Consider the following 25,082-nt stretch of genomic DNA (forward strand, 5'->3'; position numbering starts at 1 on the left):
GCGATCGCCCGGCCGGTCCCGGCGCCGCGAAGGAGGGCCCCGCAGCAGACCGGGGCGCAGGCCCCGCAACCACCAACCCCTTTCCGGGTTCCCGAGGCCCCGGGCCCGGGCGGACCCGCCAGCCTTCCCGACCCACCGAGAGCGCCTCAATCGTCAGGGCAGGAGTGTTGGAGGTGCGGGCAGCCCGGACACCAGCGCCGGGAGTGCCCGTTGATGGAGGTGGGCCAGTCGGTGCGGGTTGCCGGGCCTCCAACACCCTCCCCCGGCCCAGGAGCGACGTACTGCGTTCCGGTAAGGATCCAGGGGGGTATACACCAGGCGTTGGTGGATTCGGGCTGCATGCAGTCCATGATCCACCAGAGGCTGGTTCGACCCGGGGCATTGGTGGAGGCATCACGGGTGAGTATTAAATGTGTGCATGGGGATATTCACGACTACCCAGTGGTGCCAGTAGAGATTAGATTTAGGGGCAAAAAGCATAGAGTAAAGGCAGCGGTTAGCTCCCGCCTGATGCACCCCCTAATCCTGGGAACAGATTGGGCGGGGTTTGATAGACTAGCGGGGCAGTGCGCGGGGGTGCGTTCACGGTCAGCAGGGACATGCGGGATGTGTGCTGTGCTCAGCGGTGACGCGAGGTTGTCCGACACTGCAGACAGGGGGGGGGGAACCGACGGAGCCTCCCACGGAGACTCCGCCGGCTCCCGAGCTACGCTCCATGGAAGATTTTCCACTGGAACAGTCTCGGGATGACACTCTACGCTTTGCCTTCGACCAAGTGATACGAATTGATGGTCAACGGGTGCGCCCTGATGCAGCATTATCCTACCCGCAATTTTCATTGATTAGGGACAGACTATACAGAGTGAGCCGTGACACTCAAACAGGGCAGGAGAACACTCAGTTGGTGGTGCCAAAAAGCCGTCGGGAAATTATTTTCCAGGCGGCTCACTATAACCCGATGGCCGGCCACATGGGTAGTGACAAAACTATGGACCGGATAATGGCCCGATTTTACTGGCCCGGCATCTGGGCGGATGTGCGCCGATGGTGCGCGTCCTGCCCGCAGTGTCAGCTGGTAAACCAGCCGGCCATTCCGAGGGCGCCGTTACGGCCACTCCCGTTAATGGAGGCGCCGTTCGAACGCTTAGGCATGGACCTCATCGGGCCATTTCACCGGAGCGCACGGGGATATCGCTTTGTGTTAGTTCTGGTGGATTACGCAACACGATATCCCGAGGCAGTGCCGTTGCGCAACATCTCTGCAAAGAGCGTTGCGCAGGCTCTGTTTCAGGTCATCTCCCGAGTTGGAATCCCGAAAGAGATTCTGACTGACCAGGGCACCTCGTTCATGTCACGCACACTGCGGGAACTTTACGAATTGTTGGGGGTTAAGCCGGTTCGGACCAGTGTTTATCATCCCCAGACCGACGGGCTGGTGGAAAGGCTGAATAAAACACTGAAATCCATGATTCGTAAATTCATTCACGACGATGAACGTAATTGGGATAAATGGCTTGATCCTCTGTTGTTTGCAGTACGGGAGGTCCCCCAGGCCTCCACGGGATTTTCTCCCTTTGAGCTGCTGTTTGGCAGGAAACCACGGGGGGTGCTCGACCTGCTTAAGGAACACTGGGAGGAGGGTCCGAGCCCCGGTAAGAACGAGATTCAGTACGTCCTGGACCTGCGAGCCAAACTCCACACACTGGGTGAGTTGTCACAGGAGAATTTGCTCCAGGCCCAGGAGCGTCAACAGCGACTGTACAACAGAGGGGCCAAGCTAAGACAATTTTCACCGGGAGAAAAAGTACTTGTATTGCTCCCTTCTTCCAGCTCAAAACTACTCGCCAAGTGGCAAGGGCCCTTTGTGGTCACACGGCGGGTCGGGGACGTCGACTACGAGGTGGCGCGACCTGACAGGGGTGGAGCTACGCAGATCTACCACCTCAACCTCCTCAAATTATGGAGGGAGGCGGAGTCTGTTTTCCTGGTGTCTGCAGTAACTGAGAGAGAGGAGCTGGGGCCCGAGGTCCCGAAGTCCACCAATCCGACCCGGCTCCATTTCGACGCCCAGCTCTCGGCGGCCCAGAAAACAGACATAGCCCAGTTGCAAGACAAATTTAATGATGTGTTCTCCCTCCTGCCAGGTCGCACGGAGCTCATAGCGCACCACATTGAGACGGCACCGGGCGTGACGCTGCGATCGCGGCCCTACCGGTTACCTGAACAAAAGCGGAAAATTGTTCAGAGGGAATTGGCTGCTATGCTGGCGATGGGAGTAATAGAGGAGTCCAACAGCGCCTGGTGCAGCCCCATCGTTCTGGTCACCAAGAAGGATGGCTCCATAAGGTTCTGCGTGGACTATCGCAGGGTGAACGCCGTGTCACGGTTTGATGCGTACCCGATGCCCCGGGTCGACGAACTCCTGGACCGACTGGGCACCGCGCGTTTTTTTACGACACTGGATTTAACCAAGGGCTACTGGCAGATTCCCTTGTCGCCAGAGTCCAAGGAAAAAACGGCATTCTCCACTCCGTTTGGGTTATACCAATTCACCACGCTCCCCTTCGGGCTGTTCGGGGCACCGGCCACTTTCCAACGCCTCATGGTCCGGGTGCTGCGTCCGCACGCTGCCTATGCTGCCGCCTACCTGGACGACGTCATCATATACAGCACCACGTGGGCGGTGCACGTGCGGCGGGTGGGCGCGGTGCTGGAGTCCCTGAGGCAGGCCGGGCTCACCGCCAACCCGGGGAAGTGTGCAGTTGGGCGGAGGGAGGTACGGTATCTGGGGTACCACTTGGGCGGTGGGCAGGTGCGACCCCAGGTGGACAAGACGGCAGCCATCGCGGCCTGCCCGCGGCCCAAGACGAAAAAGGAGGTGAGGCGGTTTTTGGGGCTGGCGGGCTACTACAGAAGGTTCATCCCGGGCTTTGCGGCGCTGACCAGCCCCTTAACTGACCTGACCCGGAAAGGTGCCTCAGATCCGGTCCAGTGGACGGAGCGGTGCCAGTGGGCGGTTGAGGCAGTGAAACGTGCTCTCTGCGGGGAGCCACTACTCCACACCCCTAACTTCTCTCTCCCTTTTGTCTTGCAGACGGACGCGTCGAACAGAGGGCTGGGGGCCGTTTTGTCCCAGCAGGTGCAGGGGGTGGACCGCCCGGTCCTCTACATCAGCCGGAAACTATCAGAGAGGGAGGCCAGGTACAGTACAGTGGAAAAGGAGTGCCTGGCCATCCGGTGGGCGGTCGACTCCCTGCGGTATTACCTCCTGGGACGCCAATTCACCCTCTGTTCGGACCACGCCCCGCTCCAATGGCTCCACCGCATGAAGGATACAAACGCCCGGATCACTCGGTGGTATCTGGCTCTACAGCCCTTTAACTTCAAAGTGGTCCATAGGCCGGGGGCGCAGATGGTCGTGGCGGACTTCCTCTCTCGCCCGCAGGAGGGGGAGGGGGGGGAGTCGGTTCGGCCGGATGGCTCCCCGGCCTAAGTCGGGCGGTGGGGGTATGTGGTGGCGGGGTGTGGTTAGCGCGGCTGCAGGGGGCGAGAACGGGGGAGTGGTTCAGGGAACGCTGCCTGGGGTTTAATTAACGCAGCTGGGCGGCATCAGTGTGATTGTGTGTCCCCATTTAAAACAGTGAGCAGGACGCGGAGCCGGGACGCCTGAGCAGAGCGGGTCGAGGCGACGACGGCAAGCGGCCAAAGCCAGAATCACTGTACAGAGAATAATAATAAAGAACAAGGATCACAGTACGACAAGTGTCCGTGCCCTTATTCCGACGAACCCGGCAACGGATAGCCAGGAACGGCTACATTTACATTGACTCCCTGAAAATAAACTGACTCTGAACTGAAGGTTTTTTCTCAAATCCATCGCTCGTATATATATTAACACATTATCACGTACATGTATATCCAAGTTAATATACGTCTGAATTTAAAGGAATGTATAGATATTCTGAAGCTGTAGAGTAAGCCCTCTTGTGTAAATAATGTGTTCCATATTAATGAGATCGTTTCTTGCCTGAGCCACTTCCTGACAGCTGCTAGTCTCCTTTGCAATTAATATCATTCCATTTGTGTTGAAGAGCTGGAACAGGAGACTGGAGACACAACAGTAGGGAAAGACAAGACGACGCCTTCCGACAACGGGAGACCTTTGAAGTTGACGGTGCCATTTTAATAAATCATGATAAGAAGGGAACGAATGGAAACGCAGAGTACACGGGCCCCATCTCAAAGACAATGCAGGGGAAACATGTTACACACTTTCACTGGAGGCTGATCAGTTTGTCTTTAAAGATTTTTAATGATGTGTCGATATGATATGATTAAACAAAATCTCTGTGGTTGTATCGGGATCTTAAACACTTTTATTTCATCCCTCTTTGAACTGAATGAGGGTTCTTTATTTTTTGTTCAGCTCACTTCTTCAAAAGACTAGAGCCTTTGGTTTCTTGGCTTCTCCTTGAATTTTCACAGCCATTTATAAGGTAAAATAAACGCAAGATCAGAGAAAAGCCCCTGCTGTGATGACAGCGCTGGAAGTGATATCTGGTTATTAATAGAAGACCAGAGTGGGTAAATTAACAATCTACATTCGTAACTAGTCAGTCATCTCATTTCTATGCCGCTAGATCCTTGTTTTCATGAAAAATAGACGTTTAAAACTAAATCTAAATTGTATATATATAAAATCGAGATGTGTTTTTTTTTGCATTTGTCTGTGTATCTGTGTCTATTGATCACACAAGTGACAATGTCGTCAGAGTGTGACGATACATATCGTTTGTGCAAATACATATTTTTTTTCGTCTCGATGTCGTCGGATGGACGGGCGGACCTTCATCGTCAGACACATCCTCCTCTAGCTCACTGGTGCGATCAAGCAAGTGCTCCACAGCCTCCAGGGCTCCCTTTCTAGTGCTGTTGCTCATGTTGTTCTACAGTAAGCTGCTCTGTGGCGTGTATCTGCAGTGTGATGTTGGTAGGACTCCCAAGCAGCCCGTTTCGTACGCTTCGCCCCTTACCCCGCTAAGTAAAATCAAAGATTCCTGTCAAAGTCAAAAATAGAATGTGTATTTCTCGCACATGTGGGGTAGTGAGAAAGAGAGTGTGGGTGCGTGTGAGGTTGGGATGAAATAGTGTATGTGAGTGTGAAATGTGGTAAAACATGGTGAGAGGGGGAAAGAAATACAAATGTATCATGTTTTTACAGAAAGAAGTGGTCTAAAATGGGACACTTCTAACCTCCACTTTCACTACAAATAGACCCAAACATCATCTCTGTAATATGATATCCCATGATATGATGCATGTTTTAAAACAACACCTTCACTACATTCAACTCTTTTAATTATCAGAAATTAGTGAGTAATTAATGAATCACCTTATTTGTTGAAATATTGTAAATGTGCTTCGCAAAGATGTAATTGACGCAAAGGTCGAGCAGAAATGTGGTTTACACTTTTATTCTGATTACAATTTTTATACTTCAACAAAGATACATAAGTAAAGTTGTTTGCAGTTTTGGTAAGCATTGTTTTGCTGCCCATTCATAATGTACATATAAACATATTCAAACAAACAAACATTATCGCAAATCAATAAACCATTTTTAATGAAATCATAATTTTTATACTAAAGAAAACAGTACAATTTAAAATTGGTCTAAAACATTCTGATTTGCAATAAATAATAAAGTTACAGCAAACAAATACTAAAATGCTGAATGCTGCTCAAAGGAGGAATCAAGGGATGCTAATTGAGAAAAGCAATTTATTTAGCAGATTTAAAGTTTCACAGTGAATTTGATTACCACTCAGTGAATAATTTCCTCATGTTTTCTTTTCATTTCACACAACCAGGTCTCTAATTCTCAAACACAGCAGTTGTTTTTTTTTTCTATTCTTAACAAAGCTAATTATCCACTGCTTTTTCCTCCTCCTTCTCACACCCTTCTCCTCCGTCCCCTGGCTTATTTCTCTGTTTCGCTCCACAGCTCATCTTGCTCACTGTAGCCAATTTAAAAGCAGCTTAATCCTGGAGAGGATACTGTGGCTGCTTCCAGTTGCCCTCCTTTGATTGATGTCTGGCAAGATGTAATCTAATGTGCAATGTTTGTGTGATTGACACCAGACAGATGTGCTCCTCCAAATGCTAGTGGATGCACAAAGCACACTGGGAGTTTACTTTGTCCTTCCCTGCCTAGAGATTAGAGACACACGCCGACGCTGCAAAACTAGCAAGTGCTTCCTGATTGCTCTTGAAATCAGCTCCACAATCAGACAATCATTTTGTTGTCCACTTTTTGCTGTCAGTTTTCTTTCCTTATCAAAATATCAGCAAAAGTCTTGATTGTCTAAAAGGGTTGGAACTGTGACATGGTGTATTAAGAAGTTGTAAAAAAAAAACAAGCTTGTATAAAAGAAAGAGTGAAGGCGTTAAAAGTGGGACATTTAGCCCGAGGGAATCCTTTTATAAGAGAAGTTAACCCACTGGGATTTGTAACTCAAAGAGGGTTGTTGCATTCAATAAATCGCATCACAGACACGCAATACACAGATAATCATGATTGCAAGAAGCAGTGCACACATCCATTTCTGCTCCAAAAACACAGTTCAAAGAACCAAAACCTTCTGAAAAGAAGCACTTATGGGTGGAAAACATAAAATAGACATAATATTCACACAGATACAAAAAAAAGAGACAATTGAACTGTTTTCTCTGTTTGTTTAGATACTGATTATTCCCAGATACCTTCTGATGATTATTGCCCTGTAGTTCTTCTTCTTTGAGCACCAGGTGGACACCGTCCCGAAAAGACTAACCAGCATTGTGCTCGTCTTGATGCTGTTGGTGCAAGGCTTCCAGGCCTGTTTGTTTGGACACTCCCATGTCTACTTTCAGAGATGTACCTGGTTCGAAGGCCTGTTTGTCGTCAACGCGCTCCTGCACCCGGCAGAAGTGACAGCTGACATTCTTTGCAACCAAAGCCGCCACCACCATCTGCTTCTCAGGGTCAAGTCTTTCAAGCTGACACCCCGTATTACAGGTCCCGTCCGCTCCACTAAGTCCCTGGGTGTGCATCCAATATTTCACATGTTTAAAGTCACGCTTGTCAAGGCGATTTCTTCGTCCTCGGTCTCTAGATTCCCACCTTTTCCCCGGCCTGTGAGTGGTTGCCAACTCGGTAAAAAACGCTCTATGATGGACTATAACGGTATAGTTCACATACGTCATTGCTGTCTGGATTTTGTGGGGTATGAATATGAAGAGAGCAATAAATATCAAGCATTATGAGGTGTTGATGCTGCAAACTTCAGGAATCAGGAAACGTTTATTGCCATAATATGTTGGACATAAATGGAATGGTCTTGGAGGAAGAACAAGACATACTTAACAATTAATCCAATATTGCAAAATGATGGTATGTGGTGTTTAAACAATATTAGAAAAAGCCTTTGTTTGTCTGTGTTTAACTATTGTATGAATGCTTATCAGTTTAAAAATGTTGAACAAGTGGCTGCAGTGACCAAGAGAATGTACCTCAAGTGTGCCTCTGCGAGAACACAGCAGAGCGAGGCTGCAGTGGAAGTACGTGGCCGCACTGACAACAGCCCAAAGGTGATGCTGGGTTCACGATAGCAGCCTCGAGAGGATTTTATTGAACTGTTCATACACAGAATTCCAGACATATTTACGGAAGCCGTCTTTTTCTCTGTTTGTATTGGCTCCACGTGGATGTTTTCTTCACATTTCTACTGTAAACATCGTTGTCTTGTTTGCCTCATGAAATTGCTTGTATAACTTGAACATAACTCAGACTTTGGCTGACATAAAGTGGTCTTTGAACTTTACTCTATTCAATTCTTCAAGTCTTCTCAAGTGACCGATTGATCATTTATAGCAACAGTATGAATTGCTCCATTGAATTCTGCCCTCTAGCACCTTAAAGCTCACGAGCAGTGTCCCTCATCTCGACGAGTTGCCTCAAAGCAGCATTTTGCCAGCGGTAACCGAGGTAATCAAAAGACCCCCATGGGAGTCAACGAAATGCAAGAATCATAATCGCTTTCTGGTTCTGGTAGTTTTGTTCTCGTCTTTTGCTGCATCGTTCAGTCTTGCCGAACATTCTTTTGCAATTTAATGTTGGATATGTGAAGATATTGTAGATTCCAAATTGCACTCTGGCCCTGCAATTAACCGGTGACCTGTCTGCGGTGTGCCCCTGTCTCCCACCGGACGTCCCGCTGACCCTCTGAAGATGATTAACTTTAAAGTTCATGAGGAGTAGTGAGTTCAAGAAAGCTGCGAGTTGTACGTGAATTAACATGACATAATGGGATCTCAAGGCCATATTTACAGTCTTGGGGCGAGTGTACTTAAGGCGAGCTTCACTTGGAAAGAAATATTCTTTGTCATCTGGCCTCTACTGCTGTTTTATCAATGTAAATCATGTTAAGTGAATGTGCACACAGAGCCCTAAATGATGATTTAATCCTACAGTAAGTGTTCCTGGATGATGCTGAGAGTCCCTCTGTGAATGTTAAATTAAGTCGCAATGCTATCTTGAATTAGGCTGCATGCCAGGCATCTATACTGGCCGGACAGCTTCCCACACAAAATGTTTGTTTGGGCAGATGCTCCGACTGTGCGCATGAATAATACACAGCATTTCTTATGCCTCTCGTGCTCCTGGCTTGAGATGGGTTTCATGCTGCAATGGTTGATCTTGTGTCAACCAGTCTGAAATTATAACCATGCTGAATTCACCGCTGTGTTGAAAAAGCTTTGTGATGTCGTCTGACTGCAAAAAAAGATACGGTTACGTAACAAAATGATCATTAATTCGGAATCCTATTTCCGTCTATCAGATGTCTCTATGTCTAATATTCCCCCTCTGTTGCCTCGGACTTTGGTCTCCACCAACTCCAGAGGGGAGACTGTGGCTTCCTACATGTTACTGGTTTCTAACCACTACTCCACTATCTTCAGCAACTCTGCTAATCTGTGAAAATAAATGAAATAGGAAGACTTAGTCCCAAACATGCCATGAAAAAGAAGCCCTATGACAGACATCAACAATATGAAATGTTATTGTTTAGGCAAAGTCAGCTTCTTTTAGCTAGAATAGACATGTATTCCTTCAAATGGAAGACTCACACACATCCTTTCAATGTGATGGCCCTGCCTTTCACCATGTAAACGCTAAAAGTAGTTTTACTCCAAAAACTATATCAAAAAGTTGGCAGCGGCTGCTTAACAATGACCTTAAACTGACGATTAAGCTCCATAAAGCCGATGAGAGGCGACAGATTCCGGTGATTATTTTTTGCCGGTTCATCACGACGAGTGGGCCTTTTCACACTGTTTTCACATTCTCATTTGATACCTTGTAATTATAAAACTATTGATTCTCCTTGTAGCTTGTTAAAAGAACAAAAACATTATTTTTTAAATGTGAGTTGAGTGCAGCGTTCCAGTTTGTGAAAAATGAAACAGCCATCCTTTAAGCACTTTATGTTACAGTACAACAAGTTGTAATTTGCACCCAAGAAACATTTAAAAAATGAAAATATAAGACATATTTTCAAAATTCAATGAGACTATGACAATTATGAGCTTTGATAAAAATACAAACCACCTGCATTGTATTGTTGTGGTTTGGGTTAGGGTTATTGCTCGTCTCAAAGATCGGTCCACTTTGCCTCGTAGAGACCCCAGATCCCACCAGGACTGAGACAAAGTCTTGTTTCATTGTTCTTACTTTTTCATACTGTCCAACTGCTACTACAGAATAAAAATACAACATCTAAATGTAAATGGGTACAGGAGTGTATGGGCACTCCTCACCATGGGTGGTCAACTACATTATCTCCACCATCTCTGAATTCCCAAGAAGTGGCCATTGTGTTCTGATGTGACCTGAGACCTCTGTGGAGAGTATTTAGAAGCTCCGGCCCATCATAGACTTTGTGTTCATTGCTAAATGTGAAACCCGGAGCAGCTGGTTTGTTGGACGACACCAAAGGATTGACATTTACGCACGAGGGAGAACATGCAGACTCTACACATGAAAGGCTGCAATCAGACAGCAAATTGTGGATATACTTATAAAGTGTTATTTTCCGAAAAGTATAGACATACAAAAAAGCCCTCTCAGTTATTCTTTGTGAAGCACTAGATGGTGTGTGAAACTCTTCTAAATGAAGTTTATTTTATACTTTCTGAGTGTTTGGGATGTTTTTGGGCATCAATCTCAGCAAAGACCTAGCAATCAATTGCTAGATTGTTAGAACGCATCTGAGTGGAAGTTACAAATATGGCAGATAGTGTGCCAAAAATCAGCAGAGGCAGTGAAGAGGAAACACCAAACCGATAGAAACACCAGCACGCAGCCTGATTGTGGTCAGGGGGGGGGGGGGGGGGGGGGCATGTGGATCAGGTGTTGAGCCGAGGAGGATCAGGTTCCTTTGAATGAATTTTCAAACCCAAACCGAAGAAACTCTCCTCTATGTGTCTTGTTATAGTTGTGGAAGTGTTATTAAGAAAATGACACTCAAAGTATCAAATGTAAAAGTACTTGATCTACAGAAATATGGCCCCTCTCCTATTGGACCTGGCCGATGTTGAGCCAGCTTTAATTATATTTTACAGCTACTTCTTTTAGTTCGGCTCCCAATCTACGGGTCAGGCCTCTTTAATGTATCACAAGAGAAATCTGCGATGTCATGAGATGATTGATGGGATATGAAGACGAAACAAAGTTCTGCTGAACAATTCTGTAGAAACGTTATAGACTTATCTTTGATTTTTTTTTTTACATATTGTAAATAGTTGTAAAATGAAACCTGGTACAAATTTAAAAGGGACTATGTTTCCTTGGTAACAACAACCATCTGAAGAACCCCAACAAGACACTGCTTCTTTTATTTGGAGAGGTCCCAAGCCAGAAGGTTTACGAACCATTTGTGTGAAGAAGTAACATCAAAAGTAAACACGTGGAATATATGAGAATACCAACAGAAAGGCTCATCTTTTATAACAGCATGGCATCATTACATGAGAAACACGAGGCTGGATCCAGCTGGCAAACTGCATCACGATAACACAGGTTCAGATAGCGGTTCCCTATCGTGTCGTGGAGCTTTTATCAGTTCTATCGCAGACTCAAAACTCAGTCACAAAGGTAATAGAAATGTTTTTCGCATATCATGGCTGCTCATCTCTTACTTCGCAGACTCTGCTAGTCTGCTAGGAAACATGTGGAGCTCTTCATGTGGTTCAGTTCGAACATATTTGTGTATTTTTCATCTATGTTCACACCATTTTTGGTTTGCATTCAATATTAGAATGACATAAAAAAAAACTGCTGTGTGTACATGCATTGTTTGTTTAAGTAAGAATTCAACCAATTGGAATATTTCTTAAAAAAACGTTACAAATGAATCCACGATTTAAAGACTTATCGACGCAAATGAATGATAATATGTCTTGTCAAGTTCACTGGCTCGTTCTTTGAAGTCAGTTCCTACCTGCTCTTAGTAGTAAGAGGGGATCAAGTTGTACAGCACTCTGGAGTAAGCACACTTACTAGATAGGTATCTTATCCAGTCTCAGCCTTGATATGTGGCCACTTTCATCCACTATCATTTGCTCGTCTTCTACAAAATGACTTTCACACAGATCTTTTTTCTTAAATCTCTCCTGACCATTGGTTTATTTCTTTTTTTTATTTCTGAGAATTTACTCTCAGTTTAGGTTGATAGGCGTTTTTTTCAACATGAAGACTTGTTGTCAAGCCTCACTGCATGTGTCAAAGCCTGCCCCTGATAGTCCACACACTCCAAGAAGCTGAGGGTTTGGGTAAAAGACATTTTTTAGGAATAACATTGGGATGTGTGAATTTTGGCATTGTGGCCACATTTGCAGTGCAACCCAGACAACTCATGACAAAGGAAAAATAACAGTTATCTCTTTTAAACCAATAGGTACAATAAACTCTGAATATTGATCTTAAACATAAACATTCTTGAATTTCACTTTCTGAAAAACAACAATAACAGAATATTTTTCCACCATAATTATTATTATCTATAATTGTGTGCAATAAACAACAAACAACAAAAAGAGCCAGCTGTTTTAATAATATACTGTATTTTGCTCTTTTGTGATCTTGTTGTCTTTAAGTCTGCATTAATAACTTTCTAAGCTCAGCTAACTTATATTTGTTAAGTTTTTTTTTTTTTCACGATCTTCTGGAGTTGCTCAATGCTAAATCTTTTCTTCTGATTCCATTTCATGTATCGTACGCATTTAAAATAATTGATGGTAGAGACATGCTAAAACAAATATTTTACTTTTATAGAAGAGTAAAAATAACACATTCTCTAGTTCATTGAGATTCCTCCTTATTATTTCTGTATGCAAAATATTCTTCTCTTCCATTTCGCGACATATCCAATTTGCATGCAAACCGCAGAGGAAACCAAACAAAAAGGGGGGGAAAAAACAAAAAGGAGAAGGGTTGCTCACCTGCAATGTGCACTGTTTTATTTATGAAGGCTCTGCCAGGGACGATGGAGACAAATTACCTTTTAACAATGTGAAATAGAATTTTGTTTACAAGGCTACGCTTCCCCTTGGTTTTTCAAATGAGATTTTTTGCGGCTCTCTCATTTGTATCTCACAGCATTATCGTCTCAATCTTTCAAAACCAATCAGTCTCAAGAAAAGAACAGAATAAAGTAGAGTGAATCACTGCGGTTCATAAAACAAGCCATTAGATGTATTTTATGAATGCACAGCACATCAGCAGACAGCCTCAGACATCCTCCCCTGTCCTCCTCCAAACCACCCATCAGTTATCTCAGCAACAAACGCCCTACACGGTTTTATTTAAAGTTCAGTACAGTCTGCACCGTGGTAGAACGTTCAATGAATACACAATTTGAGCACAGACCGGGAGGAAAATAAAAGAGCAGAATGAAAAAAGCAAAATTCACATTTGTTTTCTTTTCTCTTCTAACCTCACTTTGTCACATTGTTATTGCTTTTGTTTTTGCTTTGTTTTTAAATTGTTCTATTTAGTCCCATTACAATGTTTAGTCTTTGAAGTATTTTTGTTTTAGGACAAATACTCAGTTGCTGTTAAAAAAAAAAAAAAAAGTCAGAACATTGAATCGAGAACAACGATATAGACTTTACAATAACAAGGACATCATGTTAGAGGGATAAAAAAAACGTAACAATACATCTCTTGTGTTGAAGTGGAAATCCTTGAAGTCTCGGTCCTAGTTGATTTTTTGACCCCATTTTTACTGTGTGTGATAGCAAATGCGGTTGGCGATAACAGGTCACAGTATACGGGGGTGGGAGCAGCCGAACTTATTATTTTTGCTAACATTTGTGCTTTTTCCATCAGCCTGTGAGCCACTGTGATCTGATTTAATGCTGCACATAGCATCCCTCTGCAAACAGTGACAGGGAAAGTTTGAGGTGTGCACTCTGCAGCTGTAGCTCCCCGTCCATAGTTCACTCTGGGCGATACTTCTTGTTCCATTAGTCCTGCCACATTTCAAACTCATCCCTTGTCGGAAAATGCCGAAAAATGTTTTGTAGACACTTTTTTGATGAATGGGGACAGTCAATTTCAAACTCTGTACAAAATACATTGCATTTCCAGCACTACGCCGTGATTAAAGTGTTAATGTGTTGCTAAATATGCCTTTAATGTAAAAATTGCAGCCCCTGTTGGCTTAGCATCAGCAGAAGCCTTTACAAAGTTTACAAATGTTGTAACACACACCCAGTTTGTTAAACTGCAAATATATTAATGTATTGCAATACTTTTATCAGACAAAAACAATGATGGTATCATATAGTTTTTGTGTAAATTAAAATTTAAACCTGGAATAATTTGAACAGGAAGCTCTATGATTAGGCTCCAGATACACAAGTCTAAATATAAATATAGTGATATAGCGGGACTTTATTAGAAGTCCAGAAAAGGACATTCATGGTCGTATCACAGAAAGCAACGCTGATTCAACATTTTGAATAAAATGACCAACCTCTCAATGCTTTTGATGAGAAACTCCAATAGTCTTTCATAGTGTCATGGTTTTGGGCTTCTCCTGTCCCTTTCCCCCCCCTACTGGTCTTTAGTTATTCATACATCGTGTCCACAACTCACCAGCTGAGTCCCATTTTCCATCCCCCTCCTCTCACACCAATTGTTACACACCTGTTCCCCATGACGTTAATTATTCCTGCTATTTCTAGCTCCCCTTTCCCTTTGTTCCCTGTCAGATTATTTTGCCACCCACACAGGAGACACACTCCTCAGTCTTTACGCCGAGTTTTGTCCTACCGTGTCTTGTGTTCATTGTCTAGATCCAGCGTCCGGTCCCGCCGAACAGGAGGAGTCCCAGCTGAACTACGGCCAGCCGGCTTTGTCGGGAACGACGGGCAGAGCGCTCCTCTCCCCAGCCCTCGACCTCTAATGCCCCGTTTCACCGGGAGATCTTCTGTTCCCCTTTTTCTCTGAAGACCTCAGTTGCTGTTTTTGTGCCTGCCTTCGCGGCGTCCTCTAAGTTTGCACCTTCCTATTAAAAGCATTATTTTTCCTGCATCCCGCTTTTGGGTCCTCTCTCTCTCCACACCACAGAATAATCTGACCTACAATGGACCCAGCGGATGAACACCCGATTCGTGCAGCTGTCGAAGCGCAAGGAGCCATGCTCGGGAGACACGACTCGGAGCTAGCCGCTGCTCGCCATGCGGTGGATTCCCTGGCCGCCCAACTTTCGGACTTGTCCGCCCAGGTCCACCACCTCAGGAGAGCCTCTCCTGCTGCTTCCAGGGACTTGGAACCCCCAGAGCCCAGGGTCAATAATCCCCCCTGTTACTCCGGTGAGCCCACACAGTGTCGAGCCTTCCTCACTCAGTGTGAACTGGTGTTCTCACTTCAGCCTGTCACCTACGCTAGAGAGCGAGCGCGAGTCGCCTACGTCATCTCGCTCCTAACCGGACGCGCTCGTGAGTGGGGCACCGCTGCATGGGAGGCTGGGGTTGACTACATCACCCAATTTGACTTGTTTAAGGAGGAGATGATACGGGTGTTCGATCGATCGGCTCATGGCGAAGAGGCTTCTCGCATCCTGTCCACCCTCCGTCAAGAAGGACGCTCAGTTGCGGATTATTCTATCGAGTTCCGCACCCTATCCACCACCTGCGGCTGGAACGAGCCGGCGCTCGTTGCGCGCTTCCTGGAGGGCCTCCGGGCCAGCATCAAGGACGAGGTGATCGCCCGTGAGCTGCCTACTCGCCTCGACCCTCTTATTGAACTGGCAATAAGAATCGAGAAGAGATTTGACCTTCGTCATCGCTCCAGGGTGGTGGACATTCCTCAACCGGCCGCCTCCCCCACCCACTCCCACCCTAACCCCCGGGCTGAACCGGAGCCCATGCAGCTGGGTGGACTGCGCCTTACCGCTAAGGAGAAGGAGCGTCGCATCACAAACCGTCTCTGCATGTACTGTGGCGCGGCCACCCACTTCGTGTCAACCTGTCCAGTAAAAGCCAGCGCTCGACAGTAGAGGAGGGATTACTGGCGAGCGCTACTTCCATCTCTCCGTCAAAATCGTGCACCCTGATTCCAGTAGCCCTGCGGTGGGCGGGGTCATCGGTCTCATGTAACGCCTTAATAGACTCTGGGGCAGAAGGGAATTTTCTCGATGAGACATGGGCCCGAAAGCAAGGTATCCCGTTGAAGGAACGCGGGGGGGTCACCCCCCTTTTTGCCCTAGATGGTAGCTCCCTACCTAGGGTCCACCTCCAGTCCACTCCCTTATCGCTCACTGTTTCCGGCAATCACCATGAGACTCTTTCCTTTTTAGTGTTTCGCTCCCCCTTTGCCCCGTTAGTGCTGGGGCACCCCTGGTTAGCCAAACATAACCCTCATATTAACTGGTCCACTGGTTCCATCCTCTCTTGGAACCTGTCTTGTCATGTCGAATGTTTGTTGTCTGCTAACCCCCCCGTCTCTCCTGTCGCTGTGTTACAGGAGGAGCCGGGTGACTTGGCCGGGGTACCGGAGGAGTATCATGACCTGAGAGCGGTCTTCAGCCGTTCACGGGCTACTTCTCTCCCTCCCCATCGTCCATATGATGGCGCTATCGACCTGCGTCCCGGGACCACGCCCCCGCGCGGTAGATTGTTCGCCCTGTCCGCCCCAGAACGCGAAGCACTAGAGAAGTATCTGTCAGAATCCCTTAGCGCCGGAACTATCGTGCCTTCCGCCTCACCTGCTGGTGCCGGTTTTTTCTTCGTTAAGAAGAAGGACGGCACTCTGCGTCCGTGTATCGACTACCGGGGGCTTAACGACATAACCATTAAGAATCGCTATCCCTTGCCGCTCATGTCGTCTGCATTTGACTTGTTACAGGGAGCCAAGGTTTTTACCAAGCTGGACCTTCGTAACGCGTACCATCTCATCCGCATTAAGGAGGGAGATGAATGGAAGACCGCGTTTAATACACCGTTAGGGCACTTTGAGTATCGGGTACTCCCGTTCGGCCTCGTCAACGCTCCGGCCGTCTTCCAGGCCTTAATTAACGACGTTCTAAGAGACATGCTGAATATCTTCGTCTTTGTTTATCTGGACGATATATTAATCTTCTCCCCGTCCCTCCAGGTCCACGTACAACAGGTGCGCCGTGTTCTGCAACGCCTCCTCGAGAACCGCCTATTCGTTAAGGCAGAGAAATGCACCTTTCACGCGTCTTCCGTCTCCTTCCTCGGTTCCGTTATCTCAGCCGAGGGGGTGAGTATGGACGTCTCTAAGGTAAAGGCGGTTACGGAGTGGCCCACCCCTGACTCCCGTGTCGCGCTCCAGCGTTTCCTGGGCTTTGCTAATTTTTATCGACGTTTTATACGCAACTTCAGTCAAGTCGCAGCGCCCCTTACCGCTTTAACATCAGTAAGGTCAGGTTTCAAGTGGACAGAATCCGCGCAGAGAGCGTTTGATCGTCTCAAATCCCTTTTCACCACGGCGCCTATTCTCGTCACCCCTGACAGCTCCAAGCAGTTTATTGTCGAGGTCGACGCGTCGGAGGTGGGTGTTGGGGCCGTCCTTTCCCAACGCTCCTCTTCTGATAATAAGGTGCATCCGTGCGCTTTTTTTTCTCACCGCCTTTCGCCCGCAGAGCGCAACTACGACGTTGGTAACCGCGAGTTGTTGGCCATTCGCATGGCTCTGGAGGAGTGGCGTCAGTGGCTGGAGGGCTCTACCGTGCCGTTTGTCGTTTGGACGGATCACCGCAACCTAGAGTACATCCGATCTGCGAAGAGACTTAATGCTCGACAGGCTCGTTGGTCCTTATTCTTTACCCGTTTCGACTTCTCCATTTCGTTTCGTCCGGGCTCTAAGAACGTGAAGCCCGACGCACTCTCACGCCTCTTCGATTCCCCAGACACCTCCTCCGCGCCTAAGGAGGTCATCCCCCCCTCACGAGTTATCGGGTCTGTTGTCTGGGGAATAGAAAGAATTGTTAAACGCGCCTTGTCTCACTCTGTCGCTCCGCGTAAGGTACCTAGGAACCTCCTTTTTGTTCCCGTAGTGGTTCGGTCAGCTGTTCTCCGGTGGGCTCATACCTCTAAACTGACTGCCCATCCTGGCGTCAGGGGAACACTGTTCACAATTCGCCAGCGCTTCTGGTGGCCCACTCTCGACCGTGATGTACGACGTTTCGTCGCCGCCTGCACCATTTGCGCGCAGACTAAGTCTAGCAGCGCCCCGCCAGCGGGATTTCTAAGACCGTTACCCACACCGTCCCGTCCGTGGTCTCACATTGCCCTTGATTTTATTACTGGTCTACCCCCGTCAGCTGGCAACACAGTTATTCTCACGGTCGTGGATCGATTTTCTAAGGCTGCGCATTTCATCCCCCTCGCTAAACTCCCCTCAGCCAAGGAGATGGCCCAAGTCCTTGCTACGCATGTCTTCAAGCTACACGGTCTCCCCACTGACGTTGTCTCGGACCGGGGCCCTCAATTCGTGTCCCTATTCTGGAAGGAATTCTGCCGTCTTATGGGTGCAGCCGTCAGCCTGTCCTCTGGGTTCCACCCCCAGACCAATGGTCAGGCCGAACGCACTAATCAGATCGTGGGTCGTCTTCGGCGTAGTCTGGCATTTAGTAACCCTTCCTCTTGGGCAGATCAGCTGCCATGGGCAGAATATGCCCATAATTCGTTGCCGACGTCTGCCACCGGCCTGTCCCCGTTCTACGGCTGCCTGGGTTACCAGCCTCCCTTGTTTGCCTCACAGGAGGCTGACTCTAATGTCCCGTCGGTAAACGCTTTCATTCGCCGTTGTAAGCGCACCTGGAGGAGAGTTAGGTCCGCGCTCTGCCGTGCCAAGACCCGCACTCGCAAGTATGCCGACAGACGTCGGGTTAAGAGCCCTAGGTATCTTTGCGGTCAGAAAGTGTGGCTTTCCACTCGTAACTTACCCCTCCAAACCACGTCTCGCAAATTGGCCCGCCGCTTTATCGGACCTTATCGGATTTCCAAGGTCATTAATCCTGTCGTGGTCAAGCTCAAACTTCCCCCCGGTCTTCGTCGCGTCCACCCTGTCTTCCATGTCTCGTGCATCAAACCGGTCGTACGCACTCCCCCCCGCGCCCCCCGCGCGCCCCCGCCCCCTCCGGTGCGCGCTGAGGATGAGTCTATTTACACCGTGCGTAAACTCCTGGATATGCGCCGGCGGGGTCGTGGTCACCAGTTTTTAGTTGACTGGGAGGGCTTTGGTCCTGAGGCGAGGAGTTGGGTCCCCTCACGGGACATCCTGGACCGCTCTCTGGTTGATGATTTCCTCCGCACCCGCCAGGTTCCCCCCTTGGGAGCGCCAAGCGGCGCTCCTTGAGATGGGGGCACTGTCATGGTTTTGGGCTTCTCCTGTCCCTTTCCCCCCCCTACTGGTCTTTAGTTATTCATACATCGTGTCCACAACTCACCAGCTGAGTCCCATTTTCCATCCCCCTCCTCTCACACCAATTGTTACACACCTGTTCCCCATGACGTTAATTATTCCTGCTATTTCTAGCTCCCCTTTCCCTTTGTTCCCTGTCAGATTATTTTGCCACCCACACAGGAGACACACTCCTCAGTCTTTACGCCGAGTTTTGTCCTACCGTGTCTTGTGTTCATTGTCTAGATCCAGCGTCCGGTCCCGCCGAACAGGAGGAGTCCCAGCTGAACTACGGCCAGCCGGCTTTGTCGGGAACGACGGGCAGAGCGCTCCTCTCCCCAGCCCTCGACCTCTAATGCCCCGTTTCACCGGGAGATCTTCTGTTCCCCTTTTTCTCTGAAGACCTCAGTTGCTGTTTTTGTGCCTGCCTTCGCGGCGTCCTCTAAGTTTGCACCTTCCTATTAAAAGCATTATTTTTCCTGCATCCCGCTTTTGGGTCCTCTCTCTCTCCACACCACACATAGTCTACTATAGTCTGCTCCTCAAAACACAAGCTCTTCCTGTTCCTCAACTATTCCTCTGACAAGCTCAGTTCCGCAGATCCGCTCTGCTGTATTTATCTAATTTGTCAATATTACTTTAATTTCTCAACTGATAACAATAATCTGTTAACATTGTCATTGTCTGTTAGCTCCCCCCAGCCAGCTGCCCTCTCTGTATGATCAGTCCTCTTTTCTATGTCCTGCACTGGATTTCAACAACCTGCATTTTTATTAAGCAAGTTATATCGTTTTTAATCTAAATCATTTATGGTCTGCTCACGTAAGAACTCATAATGTTTAACGTCCAAGCATGTATGACTAGAATGGGTAGTGTAGTTCTTTTTAATGTTTTTCGCAATCCAGCCTTTCACACTTACACTCCCTGTATCTTGAATACAGTTGGCTCCGATGTGAAAAAAAATAAGAAAAGAAAATTGATATTTGCTGCTAGACAGCAGCATTGCCAAAAGGACAGATATAACTACAGCATAGCTCCCCGGAGGACAGCCCTCTCACTGCAGTGGTCTTTGTAGAAGGAATGAGTGCTGTTAAAGTTTTTAAAGCCAGAGATGGTGCAATGTGTTGTACAGTTTTTTTACAATCTATCAAAAAGTGTCCAGATGATAGGTGTCCTATAAAAATGGTCTATAACGTATTGCAGTGTTCGCTCTGTGTTTGTCAGCAAGGATGAGATAACATGTGGTTTGTTCACTACCGTGCGCTAATGTGCTCACTGTAGTCCTGCCAAACCTGCTGTGCTGGATAAAACATCAAGATGGAAGAGGTAGCAGTAAACACGACCCCCTACCAGCACCACCCCTGCCCCCCAGCAATGGTGTAGTGCTGATGGACAAAATGAAAAGCTGAAAACATGGCCTTCTTTTTAGCCGTGTTCCAGTCAGCAGGGACCAGAGGTGACGGAGGTAAATTGGGGTCATCAAACGAAAAAAGAAAATATGGCACTTTGCTTTACTTGCTGAAATATCCAAGTCCGAGTGATTGATATGTTGTTGACAAAGTAATCTCTCTCTCATGCTGTCCCTCTCAACATCCTGATTCAAGTAATATCAAGATGATAAGATTTGTGGAAATGATGCCAATTGATTGCGGAATGCTAAAAATACCATAAAATGTCATTGAATCATTTCTCTATCAGGTTTTTGTAGACACCATCTGGAATGGGCACATCACAGCCTATGTTTGTATGAACTAATGCCAGCTAGAGCCAGCCGATGTCTGCCAAAACGGGCCTATGTCCACAATGAAAAAACTACAACAGCTTATTGGATCATTGTTTTTCTATCATTTGCGATTTGAAAATGTATTTTGAGCTAGTTTGCTTCAGTAAGAGTGACTGGTGGAAATTTGTGGATTGAAGCCTTGAACTCGCTTTATGATTAAATATTTATTACTAACTAGAATATAGAAAAATGATAAAGAATAAAGAAATCTTCAACACAAGCCGTAAGTACAGACAGAAGTCAAATGACTACAATTCAGCTGAAAAGGGAAAGATTGTTCCTTCTCCCTCAGAGGAGCAGGAAGATCTGACACCAGGGAGAGGGGGGACATCTGTTTTATGCCCTTTAAGTGGGACCCCTCTTACCAGAGGAGGGAAAAAGTTATTGTTATGCAAGTCACAAGTAAGTCTCAAGTCGTTGCCCTCGAGTCCCGAGTCAAGTCGAGTCAAAGATGAGGCAAGTCCCAAGTCGAGTCAAAAGTCAAAGCCAACAAGTCTCAAGTCGAGTCCAAAGTCTTACCATTTTAGCTTTGAGTCATTTCAAGTCCTCTTATCATAGTGGGGACGGGGAACCCTGGGTGATGGTGCGCTGCCTCACAGACCTAGACTACTTAGGGAAGGGTAATGGTGGATCGACTGTGACTGTGTTATAGTACTTTAAAACGGACGTTGACATAATGTTGGCGAGGATTTCCATCGGAGTCTGAATCCGGGTTCAAAAATCCCGATTTTTGTAAGCATGAACGAGCTGTCTCGTTGATACGGTCAAATGGACTGCAGTGATTGGATGTCGTGCAGGCAGCGCGCGCTCTCTGCATACAGGTGGCGCACATTTTTTAGACAGATGCAGATAAACAGAGCGGCGCGGTGGTGTGAAAATGTTTTCCCCCAGTTTTCATGGGAAGTAGCAAGTCTTCTCGAGTCAAAAGGCTCGAGTCCAAGTCAAGTCACGAGTCATCGGTGTTCAAGTCCAAGTCGAGTTGCAAGTCTTGGTACGTTTTGTCGAGTCAAGTCTGAAGTCATCAAATTCATGACTCGAGTCTGACTCGAGTCTAAGTCACATGACTCGAGTCCACACCTCTGCCTCTTACTGGCGCCAAGTTAATCACCAACACGGAACAGGTAACAAAACAGGATATAGATCAGTCAAGGCATCCGTTGGCCCCTCTGTTTAGACAGGAGGCTATTGTAAACTCGGACAGGTCACAGGTTTCCCAAGAAAGGTCACCCCACAGTCCTGAGAAACTCACCATATGTTGTTCACCAAATTCCCCCCAACAGTGACAACTACACCTAAATTGCCCCACATGAGCTATATCCATCATACAAATCATAGAATGTCTGTCATTTCATCAATCGTAATGTTCTTTAGCCAAAAATAAAGGCCTCTTTACCATAGCTTACCACCTCTCTCTCTCTCTCTGCAAATGATCACACTTATCCAAACTCACGCCAATAATGATTATATAGAAATTACGTTTTTTTGGGTGCAGATTTTAGTCTTTGAATGTTGACCAGCAGGGATTATGAAACTGTCCAACTCAGGTTGAATATGTGTTAAGTAGAGCATGCCATTCATGAGATCTGTATGGAAGCAGAAAAATAGCCTGAACTACTTAAATAATCCTTTGACAGCCCAGAGATATTGATGTCCTGTTCTGAACTTTTGTCACTGTTGCTATGGAAACTCTACTTTTGCATTTTTAAATGACAGTGTCAGTTTAAGATTTCCACTACTGTTCAAATAATCCCCTTTTCAAGAAGAGGGCGCATATGATAATGACTGCCTCCTGTCGTGTCACGTCATTCTCCTGAATGACTCTAAATTGTAGCTGCGATGAAGCTCTTGAAGGTGGTATCACATTCCATCCACAGCAGGCCGGGACAGGTTACGGTCATTCATTGTGCATTTAGCACCTTTCTTATGAAACCTCCCCCGAAAAGGATCTGGTACCAATTACCTTTAGAAGCGACAATAATTTTTTGTATAACATGTGAAATGCACAATCCCTGTCAGCGCACTTCACTGCGAGTAAGAGCAAGCTAAAGTGTTTAATAGTGCTTTGAGATAAGCCAGAATCACGCTGTGTCAATCAAAAGATTTTCACATCCCTTTGACCGACTCAGTTAAAGTATGCAGTTTCATGAACACTATTCTTCTTCCTGTGAAACAAAGTCCATATTCAGACTTTGCCCATGAGTGTCAGGACTCGTTGCTGCTGTTGCGCAGGGAGGATTCAGATGCAGGATCTTTAAAGTTTTCAAAAGGTGCTCTTTATTCAAAAACAAGGCAGAAGGCCGTGCACCAACGACGAGTTGACTTGACATAGACAATGACAACAGGCAAACGGGCTTGAATACACTAGGGAGGTGCAGGTGATTGGACACAGGTGGAAACAATCAGGCAATCACAGGACAAGGCAGGAAGTGAATCTCACCCAGGGACACAAGAGACATTAAACTGCAAAATAAAACAGGAAGGAGAAACAAACCGTCAACAAACCATAGTTTGTCAACTATGTGGGACTTGGATTGCTCGCTTTTCCCCTTTTTGTTAGCTTTTTTATTATAATGCATGCTGTCCAACTCGCTAGTAGAAAAAAAAAGAAAAAGGAACATTTAAAACACACACAGAAATTGGGCAACATTTGACCAAAAGGCATAAGGTCACAATAAGCTTTGAAACTCAACAGGATATTTAATACTTTAATTTGGAAATGCAATGTACACTTAATCACTCTGGTAAACAAGAGCTGTCGTTGTTGCGCAGTGTGTGGGGGCCCGTTGTACACCTCTGTCTCTGTCCCTCTGTCTTTCTCTTTCATAGCTGAATGAGAAGCAGCAGGCGTTGTTTTCTCCTTGTGCGTCATTTGTGATCACCGTGGTGTGACTTACTCACGCGGCAATTAGTTTGTTGGGCTGACTTTGACGAATGTTGCTGTTTACAGTACAAGTACAAGTTTCTTTGAAGGAGCCTGCGCTTTGTGAACATTGGTTGAATATTATATATTGTGTGTCCAAGGTGCACTGGACCCTGACCCCCTTATAGACCTCGAATTTCAACCATACCAAAGCTTTGCTTGACAAATCTAACCTTTGCAGTGTCGTCCACAGAGGCAAACATGGTCACCAATGAAAAAACACATTTATAGTCTTTTTATTCATTCATTCATAATGATTTGGTTATTTAGCCTTGGTAACGATAATTTAGTTTCAATTAAAGATGATTGATGGCACTACTACATAGTCTGGATAGACATTGAGTTTAGTTTTGCAGGTAAGTATTGTTAATATCATGTAAACGAAATGAACGCAAAATGACCAAGCTGTTTAAGAATCAATACATTCTCAAATTAGGATGGAAGGATTCTCCAATGTTCTTTAAATACAACACAACTGTTTCTAATTTCCTTCCACGACACATTTGAGCTTCACCATCCTTTGGCTGCTTCAACAATGTAATTACGCCTCTCACCATCTCCCATAGTTCATTGTAGCTGATCCATGGTCTCACCGCTCTTGATCTAAGTCCAATCGCTCCCTTAATTAGCCCCACAGGTACGAACTGGAAAGCGGAGTGTGCATTGAGTTCCCTTTCTACAAAGCCTGTTAACGATTGGAGTCATACTGCATTACCATGATGTCAATATGACGCCTGATGTGCCTTCCCTGTAAATTCCTCTGGCTGATGATGCTGTATTGAAGTAACTCGTGGGTCGCATGCTTTATTGATCTATGACTTGAGCTGAGATAGAGTTGATATTTAAACTTGTCAAGAAAATGAAAGCTTTCCATTGTTACTTTGCATGTGTTTGTTTCAGAATTTGAATTGGATACACTTTAATCAAAGTTAACGCGAGAAGCTATTTGGATTACTTTTTCCTCAAATGGATCCTGAAGTCAATAGTCGGAGCACAAGGAGGTGGCATGCAACCTTGAGAAGGAATGGTAGCTCTAACAAAAGGGATCAATTCTCCTCAATGTCACTCCTGGCCTTCTCAAAAGGCTGACTAAAACGTGATTTTCTTGACACGGCAAGAGTAAGAGTTGTTGTTGTTCCTGTAAGACTTACAATAGCCACGGCAGCTGTGTTGATGCCTGTCAGAGCTTTATGAAATCAATCTAACTGTGTTTTTCAGACGGTCTTTTGAGTTTTACTTTAATCAATTCGTTTTTTTTTGTCTTATCGGCAAACCTTGGGGAATAACCGACCAGTTAAATTCCCAGGTTCTGTCCATCACTGTAAAACCCAAAGATATATATTTTACCAAAATATAAAAAGGGTGAGACTTTTCACATATGAGAAATGTAATTCCCCTAAAAT

Source organism: Pungitius pungitius, chromosome 9 (assembly GCF_949316345.1).
Source record: "Pungitius pungitius chromosome 9, fPunPun2.1, whole genome shotgun sequence".
NCBI lineage: Eukaryota > Metazoa > Chordata > Actinopteri > Perciformes > Gasterosteidae > Pungitius > Pungitius pungitius.